This window comes from Arachis duranensis, chromosome 8 (genome assembly GCF_000817695.3).
Source record: "Arachis duranensis cultivar V14167 chromosome 8, aradu.V14167.gnm2.J7QH, whole genome shotgun sequence".
NCBI classification, from domain to species: domain Eukaryota; kingdom Viridiplantae; phylum Streptophyta; class Magnoliopsida; order Fabales; family Fabaceae; genus Arachis; species Arachis duranensis.
In genome coordinates this window covers 9312807-9328354 of record NC_029779.3, presented here as the reverse complement: position 1 = coordinate 9328354, position 15548 = coordinate 9312807, and the positions used below count along the sequence as shown (strand labels likewise).

Genomic DNA, 15548 nt, shown 5'->3' with positions numbered 1-15548 from the left:
TGATTTTTTCAAAATTATATTATCTTAATTTTGTAGAAGAAGAGAGAGTATATTTTATAAGTAAAAGGAGAAGAAAAGGAGTGTTATTTTCTATTAGATTTATGTGTAAGATAACTCTGTACAATGAGTGTATAAAAAATTCAAAACTAATTTGTTTAAATAGTATTGTTAGATGGTCAAAACTTCCCATTAACTTCACTTGCATTACAGGTTTGACAACATATATTGAAGTGTTTTTGTGACTTTCTTTTTTTTTTTGTGACATATATTGAAGAGTTTGGGATGCTACAAAGCTGTCTTAAGTAAGAGTGAAATCTCCCAAAATAATAATTTTCTCATGTAAACATATATCGCCGTCATACATCGATCAGTTTTGTAAGCATTTTTTTTTGACAATATCTCATAATCTAGTAAGTCAAGGACTAATCAGTTTTAATATCGAGTTTTATTTAAAGGTTTATTATTGGCCAATAGATTGTTATATACACAAAACGAAATTCAAATTTTAATATTTATTTAAATAGACTAATGAGCTAACTACTAAAAATTATATCAATCTAACTTGGTTTCTGGTTGCAAGGTTTTTTTTGGTACACTGAGCAAGTTTTTATTCTAGTAAACGATCGCAACCGCTATTCACCATGATGAGGATCAGTGGATCACCTATATTTTTTTTGGGTCAATATATGAAAACTATTTTCATATGAACAATAACATTGATCACTTGCTCACAGATTTCAAAGCTGAAAGCCCATAACCTGTTAAATTAGCCTGGTGGGTCATATTGTATCAGCAGAATATTATTCAGAGGAAAAAAGTAAACAATAAATGAACAAAAAAGATAGAAGAATGGCAAGAAATAACAAAGAGGTCCTACCGGGAGTCGAACCCAGGTCGCTGGATTCAAAGTCCAGAGTGCTAACCACTACACCATAGAACCATTTGATAATTTACCTGTAATAGATAATTATACTCAAATATGTTTATGTTTGACCAAAAATAATAGAATATATATAAAAAAGGCTAGGAGACCACTACTTTTATTAAAATTTGATCCGCATTTAACTAGTAAAAAATTGAGTAATTTCATACTATTAGATTTAATCTCACATTATTAAAAACACTAATAATAATTAATTGATAACTACAAATTACAAAAACTACTAATTTCTAACACTCTTCATATAATATTACACATATTAACTAAATCATAAAAGTATAATATTTTATTACTAATTTATATATATGTTAATTATAAAATATTACTTCAAATCGATTGTACTCGAAATATTGTTCGAACTCAACTAAAATTATATTAAACAAAAATACTAAATTTAAAACTTGATAAAATATGTTTTGAATTTAAATTGAACCTGATTTTGAATTAGTCAGAATCTTAAATACTTTTAGTAATTACTTTTTTATAATATTATTAAGTTTATTTCAGCTATTCCAAATTCGAAGTATTTTTTTATGCGCTCAAATTACTATTACCAATGAAAAATTAAAATTAATTTTAATGATTAAACAACTTGAGTTAGATTAGAAGAAACATAAGAGGAGGGGATTTGATTCGTTATCATTAGAGGTGATTAACTAATATAACCTCTTCTCTCCTTTAAAATCGCATCTCTCAAGTAAGAAGAAAAGACCCCCAACTATCTACTTCAGAAGATACAGAAGATTCACTAGAGTAGAAATAGAGTCTCTCCATAGGAATGAAATATGGGTTTTAGTTAAACCGTTCTTACTCAAGATAAGGTCAAGTGATCCCTTTCTGTTTTTTTTCTCAGTTAGGTCCAATAAATCTCTTTTCTTTTTATGATGAATAAGCCCCCCAATCTTTTTCTTAGTTTTAAAAAGGATCGCAATTTTATTATGATAAATTTAAAGTTAATTTGAATTGAAAAATGAAAAATTTGAAAAGCATATAGTAGTATAGTCAAAGATGATAATTTATGGTCAAATATTTTAACTTAGTTTACAACTCATATATGCTTGCAACTAATAACACATCAAGTTGTAAAGAAAGGATAATTGTAGAAGAATTAAGAACTAAGAGTTGCATGGTTAGTAGTGTCTTTTTGCCTCCATAAGATTAGTATAAATTAATAGGTGGTTTGGCTAGCTTAATTTAGAATAATGATAGAAATAAAAATGTAGTAACTTTAGAGAGAAAATTGTAAGGTTTTTTTTATGTATTGTATCTCAACATTTGTTTTATGTACTAAGTCGTCATTACTCGCTTCTTTGGTTAGAAAATATTAGTTTTTGTTCTTTTAGTATCTTCTCTTTGTATTTGGATTGAATGTTTATATCATTTGATTTGGTCTTTCAAATATAATTGGGACTTGGTATTTGGGTGGAGTGTCACAAATTACAATTTTGTATTTGGTTAGAGATTTGGTTAGGATAGAGTAGTTATCTGATTTTTGTAACTTTGTTATATCATATTTCTTTAGGAGAATATATTTGGTATCCATGTTGAATCAATTGTGTAAATTTTGTATTTTTGCTTGCTCACCTCATTTTCTAATAGTGGTATCAGAACTTTAGGTTAAGTTCTAAATCAATTTATTCAAAGATGTCATTCATAGAATTCGAGAATCAATCATTTGATAGTCACATCAATTTTAGAATATGAAAAATTTGTACCATAGCAATGCTGACACAATAAGGTGTTAGAACAATATTTAATGGCGAAAAAAAAAAGAAAAATGATTCAAAATATTGTTGGAGATGATAGAGATGTGAAATTTTTAAAGATATTATTAAAATTGATTTTAACGTGGAGATCATACTGTGAAAAATCAAAATCAATTTTAATGATTAAACAACTTGAATTGGATTAGAAAAAATATGAAACTTTAAGAAGAATCACAATTTTATTGTAATAAATTCAAAATCAATTTGTATTGAAAGATAAAAACTTTGAGAAGGCTGCAATATGGTCAACGATGACGATTCATGATCAAATATTTCAACTTAATTTACAACTCATACAACTTTACAACTAACAACATTTCAAGTTGATAAACTTGACAAGTTGTAAAGAAATGATAATTATAAAAGAATCAAGAACCAAAAGTTACATGGCTAGTGGTATCTTTTTGTCTCTATAAATTTAGTATAAATAGAGAATTTTTTACTAGCTTTTTAGAATAATGATAGAAATAAAAATGTAATAACTTCGGAAAAAAATTATAAGTTTTTTTATGTTATATTTTTATATTTATTTTGTGTACTAAATTATTATTGCTCCTTTCATTAGAGAAGATTAACTTTATTCTTTTGATATATTTTTTTTCGTATTTAGATTGAGCATTTACACCATTTAATTTGGTCTTTTAAATATAATAGAGACTTAATAAATTAATATTTAGATTGAGATCATAAATTAACATTTTGTATCTCGTAAAATATTTAGTTAAAATAAAGTAGAGTAATTATTCAATTTTATAATTTTATTATATCATATTTTTTTATTAGTAGAATTTTTAATATTTTGTTTGAACCAATTGTGTAAATTTCGCGGTTTTGCTTGCTCAACGATAGACGCCTTAATAATTGATTCAAACCTATTTATTTTCTGAATGAGTGAAAAAAAACAAAATACAGTTAAAATAATACTATTTCACACACTAATATATACATACGATGTCATGGCAATATTTAATCCAAACACTTACTAATGTTTTATTTCCAAATAATTATCCAATTATAAAATACATATGTATGAAATTATTTCTATTAATTGTTCTAATTTTTTGGTAGTTTTAATTATAACATTTTACTGTTTTCTTTTTAACTTACTCTCTCTCCTCGATCTTCATTTAATTAGTAAAAAATAAATTAGTTATTAATGTTACCTAATTTTTCTAAATGAATAATACTTGTTCGTAACAACATTGGAGTAGTATTAAAAATGGACAATTATTTCGAATAGAAGAACTGAATATTGACTCTTAACCTATAAGAAATCTACTGAATATTTTATACATTTTAAAATATAATTCATATATATAGAAATTTAAAAACATTGAAAATTTTTAATCTATAATATTTTATACAAAAAGAAATAGAAAGTAAATATTCTTTTTGAATTCCCAAATAATTAAAGGATAATGTTAGTTTTTTTTTTGTGACCGAAATAAACTAAACAAAGAAAAACAAAACAAGGAACTGCTTAAATAGGGACACAGTCCCGTTTAAAACTACTCTTAAACTCCTCCCAAGGTGAAAGAAGTTCCACATGCGAAAGTTGTAACTTCATCATCATCTTTGCCATAGTATCTGCCACTGTGTTTGCATCTCTCATAATCAAACGAAAGTCAACACGCCAATTTCAATACATGATATCTCTTATTTTGAGCACCAATGGATCACTAAACCCAAAATCATCTTGTGTAACAAGATTAAATGCTTCCACATAATCCGTCTCACAAATAACATCTCGTTGACCCACATCCCAAGCTAAGAGATATCCTCTCCAAATAGCAAACAATTCTCCTTGAAGAATACTATTACTCTCAATCATTCCCAAACACCCCCTTTGCCAGCTCCCATTACAATCTCTAATAACAAAAGCAAAACTAACACTATCACCCGAACCAAAATAACTAGCATCACAATTAATCTTAAAAGTACCAATGGATGGGGGATTCCAAAAACCATTTAGAGTAGAGGGAAGGGACATACGTTGTAATTCAAAAATATTCCTAAACTCTTTTTCTGAGGTTAATGCCAGACAAATCACTTTTTTCGGAGGCCAAGTTTCATGGGGATTAAAGATGTCATTATTCCTTACTCCCCATATCCACCAAAGTCCCGAAAAGAACTTGAACGGATGCACTCTGCTATGATACAAGAACTAGTTCTTCAAATCTAAAGGATGACAAGAAATATCCAACCTATGCCAGACAAGCTGAGCTTTTGGACAATCCCGAATACAATGTAAAACCGATTCCTGGCTAGAAAGACATCTTGGACACCTATCCGATGACGACATCCCTCATCTAAAGTAAAAACTTGCAGTAGGAAGAGCCTCCTTAAGACACAATCAAGCCAAAAAGTTATGCTTTTCCGGAACAAGCTGACGCCAAAGCCAAAGCCAATTCTCCCGTTCCTCCCAACCAAACAGCTGCTTACACAACCACAAGTAATCGTTGCGTGAGTCATAGGCTTTGGCAGCAGACCCATTCCAATACCAACCCACTTCCGGACCTGCTTGTTCATCTGGATTGTAAGAGAGAATATTACCTTTCAGATTTTGAGGTAAAGCAGAATAAAGAGTATCCAAATGTCACCTACCAACTGACCAAATATCCTGTATATGGAGATTCGAATCACAAATGTGAACATAATCCATCTCATTAGATAACCGTCCTTCTCTCCTCCAGCTAGAAAACCAAAAATTCTGGTTCAAATCTCCAATACACCAAGCAAACCCATCCTTCAACACTTTCCAAGCCTTGCAAAGACACCTCCAAATGGAAGAGTCATTGTTCTTAGAATAACTAAAATAGTCATATAGAGATGATTGATATTTAGCATCCAACAATTGGACCCATAGCTTGTTTGGCTGCTGGAAAAAAGTCCAAACTAGCTTCCCAAGAAGAGCAATATTTACACAATAAGGATCTTTAATCCCCAAACCTCCATATTTTGTTGGAGTAACCAGTACCTTCCAACTAACAAGATTCAATCTTCTTCCATCAACTTGTCCTTTCCAAAGAAAATTCCTCATCATAGACTCCAATTTACTAATGATTCCTTTGGAAAAAATAGAGACCTGCATCTGGTACGTGGGAATAGCGACGGCAACATAATTAACCAAGCAGAGTCTACCAGCCCGATTGAGTAAACTCCCTTTCCAGCTTGCTAGCCTACTCCGAATCTTATCCAGGACACCATTGAAAGCTGAACGAGTCACCCTAGAATGGCTAAGGGTAACCCCAAGATACTTGCTCAGGTCTTGGACAAATCTGATAGAGGATACCCCAGTGAAAACCTCTTTCCTTATTGCAGAGACATTCTTAGAGCAAAGCGCTTTAGACTTCTCCACATTAAGCTTCATCCCAGATGCTTTGCAAAAAGTCTCCAAAACCAACATCACATTTTGCACTTGTCTCTTTGTAGCTTTACAGAATAGAAGCAAGTCATCTGCAAACATTAAGTGGGATATTCTTGGTCCCCCTCTAGAAATAGCAACCGGCTCCCACAAGCCCAAATCAACCTGATGACTAATAAAGCATGCCAATCGCTCCATACACAACACAAAAAGATAGGGTGACATAAGGTCTCCTTGTCTAAGACATCGGCTAGGAGTAAAGCCATTCAGACGACTCCCGTTCCAAAGAATAGATAAGAAAGAAGCAGTGACATAATTCATAATCAAATTAAGTGTAGGAATAGGAAAACCAAAGCTCTTAAGTGTATGAGCTAAAAACCTCCAGTCAACTCTGTCATAAGCTTTCTCCAGATCAATCTTAAAGGCCAGTGTGCCTTTCTTTGATTTAGTCTTTTTCATAAAGTGGAGGACTTCTTGACCAATAATGATGTTGTCAGGAGTTCCTCGTCCCAGAATAAATCCTCCTTGAAGCGGGCCAACAATCTCCGCAAGATGAGGACGAAGCCTATTAACAAGGACCTTTGTGATGATCTTGTAAACTACATTGCAGAGACTAATTGGCCTGAAATCTTTCATAGATACGGGTGATTCAACCTTTGGAATGAGAACCAGTAAAGTCTCTAACATTCTCGGATCAAGAGTAACACCGGAGAATGCCTGTTTAACCATCTTCCGAACATCAAGACCAATGATCTCCCAATATTCTTTGAAGAAGAAAGCTTGAAACCCATCAGAACCCGGAGCTTTAAAAGAGTTCATGTGAAAAACAGCTGTTCTGACTTCCTCCATAGTAACTGGTGCCATAAGATTATTGCAAGCTTCCTCATTCAGAGAAGGAAGAGGCACATCACCAAGGCAACCCAAATCAACATCATCCAAATGATAGAATAAGCTTTTATAGAAGGACTCTGCTTCTTGACTCAGATCCTTTGGATCAGTTTTCCATACTCCATCCTTGAGAAAAAGGCCATGAATCTTATTATGCTTCCTTCGCGCAAGAGTTTGAATATGAAAGAATCTTGTATTCCTATCCCCGAACTTTACCCACTTCTCTCTAGACTTTTGGAACCATAGAAGATCTTCTTGTATTAGAGTATTATTATAATCATCAAGCAATTGTTGCTTTTTCTGACGCAAATAAATACTATCCACCACTTTCAAACGCTTTTGTAAGTAATTAATCTGCTGCTCTAATTCACATTTCTTAACAAAAATGTTACCAAATACCTTCGAGTTAAATTCTAGTGAATTCTTCTATACTTCCGAAAGCTTGTCATGAATCCATCTATTACTAGACCACCATGACTGGTTCACAGTATCCCTGTACACAGGATGAGTAGCCCAAGTAGCAATAAATCGGAAAGGTCAATTCCCTTTAGGCTGAGGACGACCTTTACAACGCACCAGAATAGGGCAATGGTCAGACTAAAGCCTATTTAAAACTTCTGCATAAGCCTCTGGAAAGATAGATAACCAAATACTATTTATACAGACTCGATCAAGCCTTTCTGCCACGTCAACATAATTTTTCACCCTCTTGTACCAAGAAAATCGCCTCCCAATAGTCTTCAGATCAAACAAACCACTATCCCCTAATGAAGTAGCAAACATGTCTACTCTTTGATGAGAAAATTGATAGCCCTTAGATTCATGAGAAAATTTGACTTCATTAAAATCACCAAGAACAATCCAAAGTCCTTGAAAAACCATGGATTGTGCAACAAGATAATCCCAAAGGAGAAGCCTTTTATTAAATTGAGGACTGCCATAAATACCACTACACCTCTAAATTAAATTATCAAAGTGAACCTCCACAGTAACACCCTGATCAAAAGCATCAATGAACTTACAACAAACACCTTTCATAGAGGATAGAAACCAAATACCTCCCTTATGCCCCTCTGCTTCTACTATACCAACAGAGTGATACCCCAACCTTTCCTAAAATAATTTTAAATGCTAAAAAGGGGAGTGAGTTTCAACCACAATAAAGAAAACAGGTCTAAATTTCCTAACAAGTTCCTTACAATGCACCCGGGCTAACTTATTAGAAGCACCCCTAATATTCCAAACAATCATATTTAAACTATCCATAAATAATAGGGACAGAATAAATAAGAACATAAATTCTAAACAGAATCACCAACCTGAATAGGTGGTTTGTCCTGCGGTACTGGCACACTCTGATCCTCAATAATTGCCACCTTCGGACCCCCAGACACTGCACCTGCCATGCTTCCATCTACTAAGGTTTCCTCCGTTGTGCCACCATTTTTATCAACTGGCGAGTTGTGCAAGGAGGAAGGCCGAGGACCTTCCGTAGAGAAATTCCACGACGTGTAGGAGTTCTGCGTGATGAAGATGGCAGAATTTCATGTTTTTCTCGCTTCCCCATCCTAATGCCAATTGATTTGCCTCCATCACCATGAAAATTAGGCCTTGGAACCCTTCTTGAACTAAACTTGTGCTGCTTTCCATCTTGGTCCTTCAAACCTGATGACTGGCCCATTGTGAATTTTTCCTTACGCAGTACTTGTTGCCAGCCTTCTCCATCATCCATGCATGCCTCATTAACATAACCATCAGGCACATGAGGAGCCAATGATTCCGTAACCACATCCTTCCCTTTAACAACTCATAATTTCTCACCCAAATTACGAGGATTCTCACCCAAATCACGAGCTTCTGATTCAGCCTCTTTTTAAATCTCATGATTGTTCTGTGGCACTAATGTCGGGGCTTCATTATTTTTTTCATCACAAAAGGAATTTCCATTTCCTTCCAAGGACTCCTTCTCCATGCACAACGATTTATCATGCCCATACCGTGCACAAGTAGCACAAATCAACTGTAAACTCTCGTACTCCACTTCATAAGTCACACCCTCCACTATAATATGTTTGATTACAGGTAACTCAAGATTAATTTGAACACAAGCTCGGGCATATTTTCCTCTTTCTGCAAGCTTAGTGGCCAAATCTACTTTTACCAGAATTCCTATTGCAGAAGCAATTTGCAGCATTGCTTATTCCTGGTAGCACCAAATTGGAAGTCTTGAGACTCGAATCCATACCAGCGTTGATCCAAAGAATTTTTCGCATGGCCTAAAATCCACATCCCATGGCTTTACTGCAACATAGTGACCGTCTATCAACCACGGGCCACCAAGAATGACTTTCTCACGATCTGCAGCAATATCAAATTTAACCAAAAAATATCCAAATCCCACATCCAACAAATCAAACCCTCCTTTGATGCGCCATGCTATCCGAAGCTTATGCATGAGAGCCGTGTAACCATAATGTTTATCCAGCACATTGATCACGATGGCTTCCTTATAAGGTTCATCTAGACAGCTCTTTGCCTCCTTGGTAAAACTGACACTTGGTGGACGAGAATCACCCTACTTACCTGTCACCGTCGCGATACCATCCTTAGATAAAGATCCTACTAATGCAAAGGCCTTAGACTTTTCTGCACCAATGACTTTATCTCTAAAGAGGCCTTGGATGGCTTTTCTAACCCCTCTCGAGAAGAACCCTCCTTAACACCGGATACACACCCACCCACACTCTCCTCCTTATCTCTTCTGATGGCATGACCATCTTTCTCACCGTGTTTCACCCTCAACCGCTTGCTCCCGCTCTCTCCTTCTCTCATTCTCCTTGAGTACGAAGTACGTACTCTTTCTCTGCTAGAGTTTTTTTTACCATAAGCAATATTTCAATCAACTTAAAGGATAATGTTAGTTTGAACACATTAATTTATATTCTGTCAGTGGGTACCGCGCTTGCTACCAGACTAAGAAAGTGGAGCAATTTCATTGAATTGAGTTTTAATTTTGAATAAGACTATAGGTTCTTTCTGAAACAAAACTCTATTTCATTCATGAATAAAGAACAATTGAACATTACATAAATTAACAAAACCATGTGAAATAAAATATGACGAGTCTAAAATCAATGTACACAAAAATGAATCAGCGTCTTATTATTACTCCTTCAAGAATTCATCATAGTATTCTCAAAGTTTCCAGTTTACTTGGAAATGAACGTGTTAATTGTCCTCAGTTTAATAACTAAAAAATAAAAAATAGATCATAATTTTGGTCTCTGATGTTTAGGGTCAGAATCAAAATCGTCTCCAACGTAATTTTTTATTTAGAATAATCGTCCTTAACGTTTTATTTCGTATTAAAATCACCGTTTTTAATAAATTTTTTAATTTTATTACTAAATTACCCCTATCCTAATAAAAAGATTATTAAAAAAAGAAAAGATGCAAGGAGGAGGGGAGAAAGGGAAAGGGGAAAAGGCGCGAAGGAGGGGGAAGGGGAAGGGGGACGACGCCGGCAAAGTTTGGAGCCGCCGTCGCCGTCATCGTCGCGAGCCAGAGAGAGAGCTTCTGCTTTTATACCGCCGCTCTTTACTACCGCGTTCTCGCCGCTACTTCTCGTCGCCTCGCCGCTGCACCTCCCCGCTTCTGCTTCTTGCTTCGGTCTCTGTTTCTGCTTTGGCCTCTGCTTCTTGCTTTGGCTTCTACTTCTTGCTTCGGTCTCTGCTTTTTGTTTCTGCTTGAGCTTTTGCTTGAGTTTTTGTTTCTTCTTCTTCTGCTTCTGATTTTTCTGCTTCTTCTGTTTCTGGGTCTGCTTCTGCTTCTACTTCTAATCTAATTTTGATTTGTTATTTTGTGATTTCATCGTTGTTGTGTGTTGATTTGGTTGTTGAATTTGATATTGTTGTTTTTGGATTTGTATAATGTGTTATTGTTCATGTTCTTGAATCTGATTATTAGTATTTGATAAGAGTAAGGGAGGTGGTGGTGGCGGAGTAAGGGAGGTAGTGGTGGTGATAAAGGTGCTAGTGGTGGTGGAAGGTATTTTTGTCCGTAAAAATTAAAAGGACGATTTTAATACGAAATAAAACGTTAAGGATGATTCTGAATAAAAAATTACGTTGAGAACAGTTTCTATTCTGACCCTAAATATTAGGGATCAAAATAATACATATTCCTTAAATATACATATATTAAAAAATGATGTTGACATTCTCAAATTTAATATTAATTATCACTCCTCTTTAGTCCAAGGAACAATCAATGCGGCCATCGAGTTATAGCTCAAATAGCATAGTCTCCTTATTTTCACTTAAAAATCTCAAATTCGAATCTCACTCCTAATTTAAAAAAAGATTTGAGAGGGGATAAACAAATAGTTAGGTGTTTCGGATAGAAATGTTGCATGGTTAAGTATTTTTTAAAGGTTTTAAGTCTAAAAATATATATTAAATTATTAATTATTTTTTGTATGAAATAAATAAAATTTAAGCTTTTAACATATTTGTGTAATATTTTTTAAAATAAAAAAATATTTTTTTATTAATAATAACTTTAAAATGCATAACCTTACACATGTTAATTAAATCGTCTTCTTAAATTTTATATTACTCTAATATGTTATTTATAAAAATTAAAAAATATTATATATATATATATTAAATTACTTGACTAACCAATAATTAATTATACTGTCTCCAAAACATACGCATTGCCCCATAATTAATTACAACAAAACAAACAAAAAATTATCAAAAGATAATCATAATTCGTGGATGTTTTCAATGATAACAGAACTTTATAAAACTATAAAAACACCAAGAGTAAATTAATTATTAACTATAACAATCAAGTATGCAGATTATTGAAGTACCTGTTGTGATTGTAGGTGCAGGACCTGCTGGAATAGCAACCGCAGGATGCCTCAACAAACTCAGAATCTCTAACATTGTTCTTGAAAGAGATGATTGCCCTGCTTCTCTTTGGAGGAAAAGAGCCTATGATCGTTTGAAACTACATTTAGAAAAAGACTTTTGTAGCCTTCCACATTATCCCTTTCCTTCTGACTTTCCCAAATTTGTCCCTAGGATTGATTTCTTGCGCTACATTGACTCTTATGTCACGCATTTTGGTATTGCCATCAACTAAAACTGCTCTGTTGACTCTGTTTTCATTTACCAAAGTAGTAGAAAGTGGAGGCTCCTTGTTACCAACAACTCTTCTGGTGCCGACGAGATCTATGAGGCAGAGTTTCTGGTGGTTGCGAGCGGAGAGAATAGTGAAGAGTACATCCCAAACATTCAAGGGCTTGAGAGCTATCAAGGAGAGTCCATGCATTGTAGCAAGTATTTGGATGGGAGAGAAATATACAAGAAGAATGTTTTGGTTGTCGGATGTGGCAATTCTGGCATGGAAATTACTTATGATCTTTCAAATTGGGGTGCATATACCTCTATTGTTGTCAGAAGTCAGGTAAATTATTTTTCTGTCGATAGATATATAACTATTTATATGTCTGGTTCTCTAAAAAAGATAGTTTTATAATTCTTGCAAATTAGAGTGTTAATAAATTAACTCAAAATATACATGAGCTACTTAATTATGTAAATTCTTGTGCTTGCAATCAAATTGCATGCATTGCATCTATTCTAATATATGAACTCTATATAGTTCAAAATAACCAACAAAATTTAATAGTGGGTGTATGCTATTTATTCAGGTGCATTATTTTACTAAGAAAATGGTGCATGCGGGTATGTTGATGTTGAAACATATGAGCAAATTGAAGTATGAAAATATGTTTAAGTATGGTTTGATGAGGTCAAAGGAGGGACCTTTTGCACTCAAAATAAAAGGTGGTACTACTCCTACCATTGATGTTGGTTGTGTAGAAAAGATTAAGAAGGGAAAAGTGAAGGTAATAAATACATATATACTTGTTTAATGTTAGATAATTAATTTTTTAACATCAGTTAATTTTTTAAAATTATTTTATTTATCTAAAATTTTAGACTCCAAATTATAAATATATAATCTTAAATATTAAGTTATAATCTAAACATTAAAGTCGGTTAATGTTGTTTAAGTAAAAGTTAATTTTTTATACTTTTAATTAATTAATTATAATTTATAAATTGATTTGTTAATTAACAAAATTAGTTATCCTTGTCTTAAATTAAATTTAGGTTTATCCGGTATTTCAAGTATTAAAGAAGGTAAGATCGTTAAATTTGTTGATAGACAACATGCTTATTTTGATGCAATAATCTTTGCTACTGGATACAAAACCAATGTGCTGAAGTGGCTTAAGGTGCGTATATTTGTATTTTTATTTCGGAAACAATATAGTATTTCCTAAAGAAACAAATCTATTCAATGGATAATCGGTATAGTAATCTCAAATTCAATTTTAAATTACCAAAATATTTTATAACAAAAAAAAATAAAATAAAATCAACTAGAATTTATCTTATTTAATATTTATTGATAATAAATTTTGACTTTTATTTTTTGTCTTTTAACATTATTGTTTAGATTAATGTATTTAATAAATATATTTGTGTAATTAATTGTATTACATTTTTGGCCGTTATAAGAATCTATTCAATGAGAATGGAATGCCAAAACCAAGTTACCCAAATCATTGGAAAGGAGAACATGGAATTTACAGTGCTAGATTTTCGAAAAGTGGATTAGAAGGCATCTCATTTGACGCGATGAAAATAGCAAATGATATCAATCTCATTTTGACTTCAAGGGTCAATCAAATTACATCTTTATGCTATTTTATAGTGATACATGCAAGTTGATCGATTGATTGAAATAAGGTGAAAACTTAGATGCAGTCGACTTCATGTGAACTTGATAGCTGAGAGCAGTTAAATGATTTAATTGATTTGACTGAATTTTCATCTAACGATTCTTAGTTATTGTTTTATCGATTTTTAGCAAATCGAAAGTGGTTCGATATCTAATGGTCTGGGAGCGAAACCTACTCCTCTTTGCGAGTACCAATTTTTCAAAGTGCATCAAAGACCTTTCGATCGGACAAAACCTTAAGAAAATCTGAAAACAAAAAATAAGATAGTTAAAATAAATTGACTGAATTTAAAATTATTTGCGTTGAAATTAAATAAAGCAATAAAATTCCTTCGATTAGATTAAAGGACTTTTGAAACTGAAATTAAAGTACTGAAACATAAAATTGAACAAGGAAAATAAATGTTGCTTGAAAGATAAATTTGCAAGGAAAGTAAAGTTTGCAGAAAATAAAAATAAAAAATAAAAACAAGTGGTAGAGATCCTACAGAAAATTGACTCGAAGCAGACTCAAAAATTCGTTGGGATGTGAGTATGCATGAGTAATCTGAAGTGTAACTCCCATGTTCATTAATTCAAAGGCAACTGTTCCCACGTCTTTTGCTGGAAAAAAGGCAACATTCAAATGCAACCCTCAAACTTTGGGACCTTCGATTCGACCCATCGATCAGCTTGTTGATTGGTCATGACAAAGTCTTGCTCGATCTTGCTTGCCCAAAGGGCTCTCTTTCGATGTTGACTTTTCTTCGAAGACATACGCTTATTGACTCTTCGAATGCTCCTTTTTTCGAAACAAATTATTTTCGACTAACAAATTACCTCCTAGGATTAATGTGTTATTTCCGATATCATCTTAGAATAATAACGCTTAATCCTAACATGCTCTTATTATATCATCATAAGGCATTAATCAATCATAAATGAAATTCACTTCCCTTCATTTACTCGCACCCATCTGACACATTTCCCACTATTCTTAATTTCTCGCTCCACTACTTCGCCTTTTCTAGAAAGTTACCCAATTTCAAATTTTGAACTTTCTCATACGAAACGGTAAAACACCTTTTTTGATACGTGCTTCAAATATTTGTAATATGAAGAGTTCAAGCGTTATTTAGAAGATATTAGTTTATATTTTTAGAATGTTTTAATTTAATTTGATATATTTTAATTTTGTTTACTTAATTACTAGATTGGGTCTTATGCTTACGGGCTTTAGGTTTTTTTTTTTGTTTTAAATAATAAGAGATTATAAATACCTCCTTAGCTATTGTAGTTGTAAAACAGAATGATTTAGAGGTTTGAAAATCCCTTTTTTGGTTTCGTGATGAAACCATTGATGAGTGGATAATTTGTACGCTTTTTGGCATTGTTTTTAGTATGTTTTTAGTATGATCTAGTTAGTTTTTAGTATATTTTTATTAGTTTTTAGTTAAAATTCACTTTTCTGGACTTTACTATGAGTTTGTGTGTTTTTCTGTGATTTCAGGTATTTTCTGGCTGAAATTGAGGGACCTGAGCAAAAATCTGATTCAGAGACTGAAAAGGACTGCAGATGCTGTTGGATTCTGACCTCCCTGCACTCGAAGTGGATTTTCTGGAGCTACAGAATCCCAATTGGCGCGCTCTCAACGGCGTTGGAAAGTAGACATCCTGGGCTTTCCAGCAATATATGATAGTCCATACTTTGCCCAAGATTTGATGGCCCAAACCGGCGTTCAAAGTCACCCTCAGAAATCCCAGCGTTAAACGCCGGAACTGGCAC

At 33.1% G+C, this 15548-nt stretch overlaps 1 non-coding gene and 2 pseudogenes across 1 annotated transcript; 1 reads left to right on the top strand and 2 right to left on the bottom strand.

Moving 5' to 3' along the window:
- Positions 1 to 868: 868 nt before the first annotated feature.
- Positions 869 to 940, bottom strand: TRNAQ-UUG (transfer RNA glutamine (anticodon UUG)). The gene has a single exon. It is a non-coding gene; the product is annotated as a tRNA-Gln (tRNA).
- A 3246-nt stretch (positions 941 to 4186) lies between these two features.
- LOC107460558 (uncharacterized) lies at positions 4187 to 9790 on the bottom strand (annotated as a pseudogene).
- Positions 9791 to 11818: 2028 nt separating this feature from the next.
- On the top strand, positions 11819 to 14472 carry LOC107460557 (probable indole-3-pyruvate monooxygenase YUCCA11; annotated as a pseudogene).
- The last annotated feature ends 1076 nt before the right edge of the window (positions 14473 to 15548 follow it).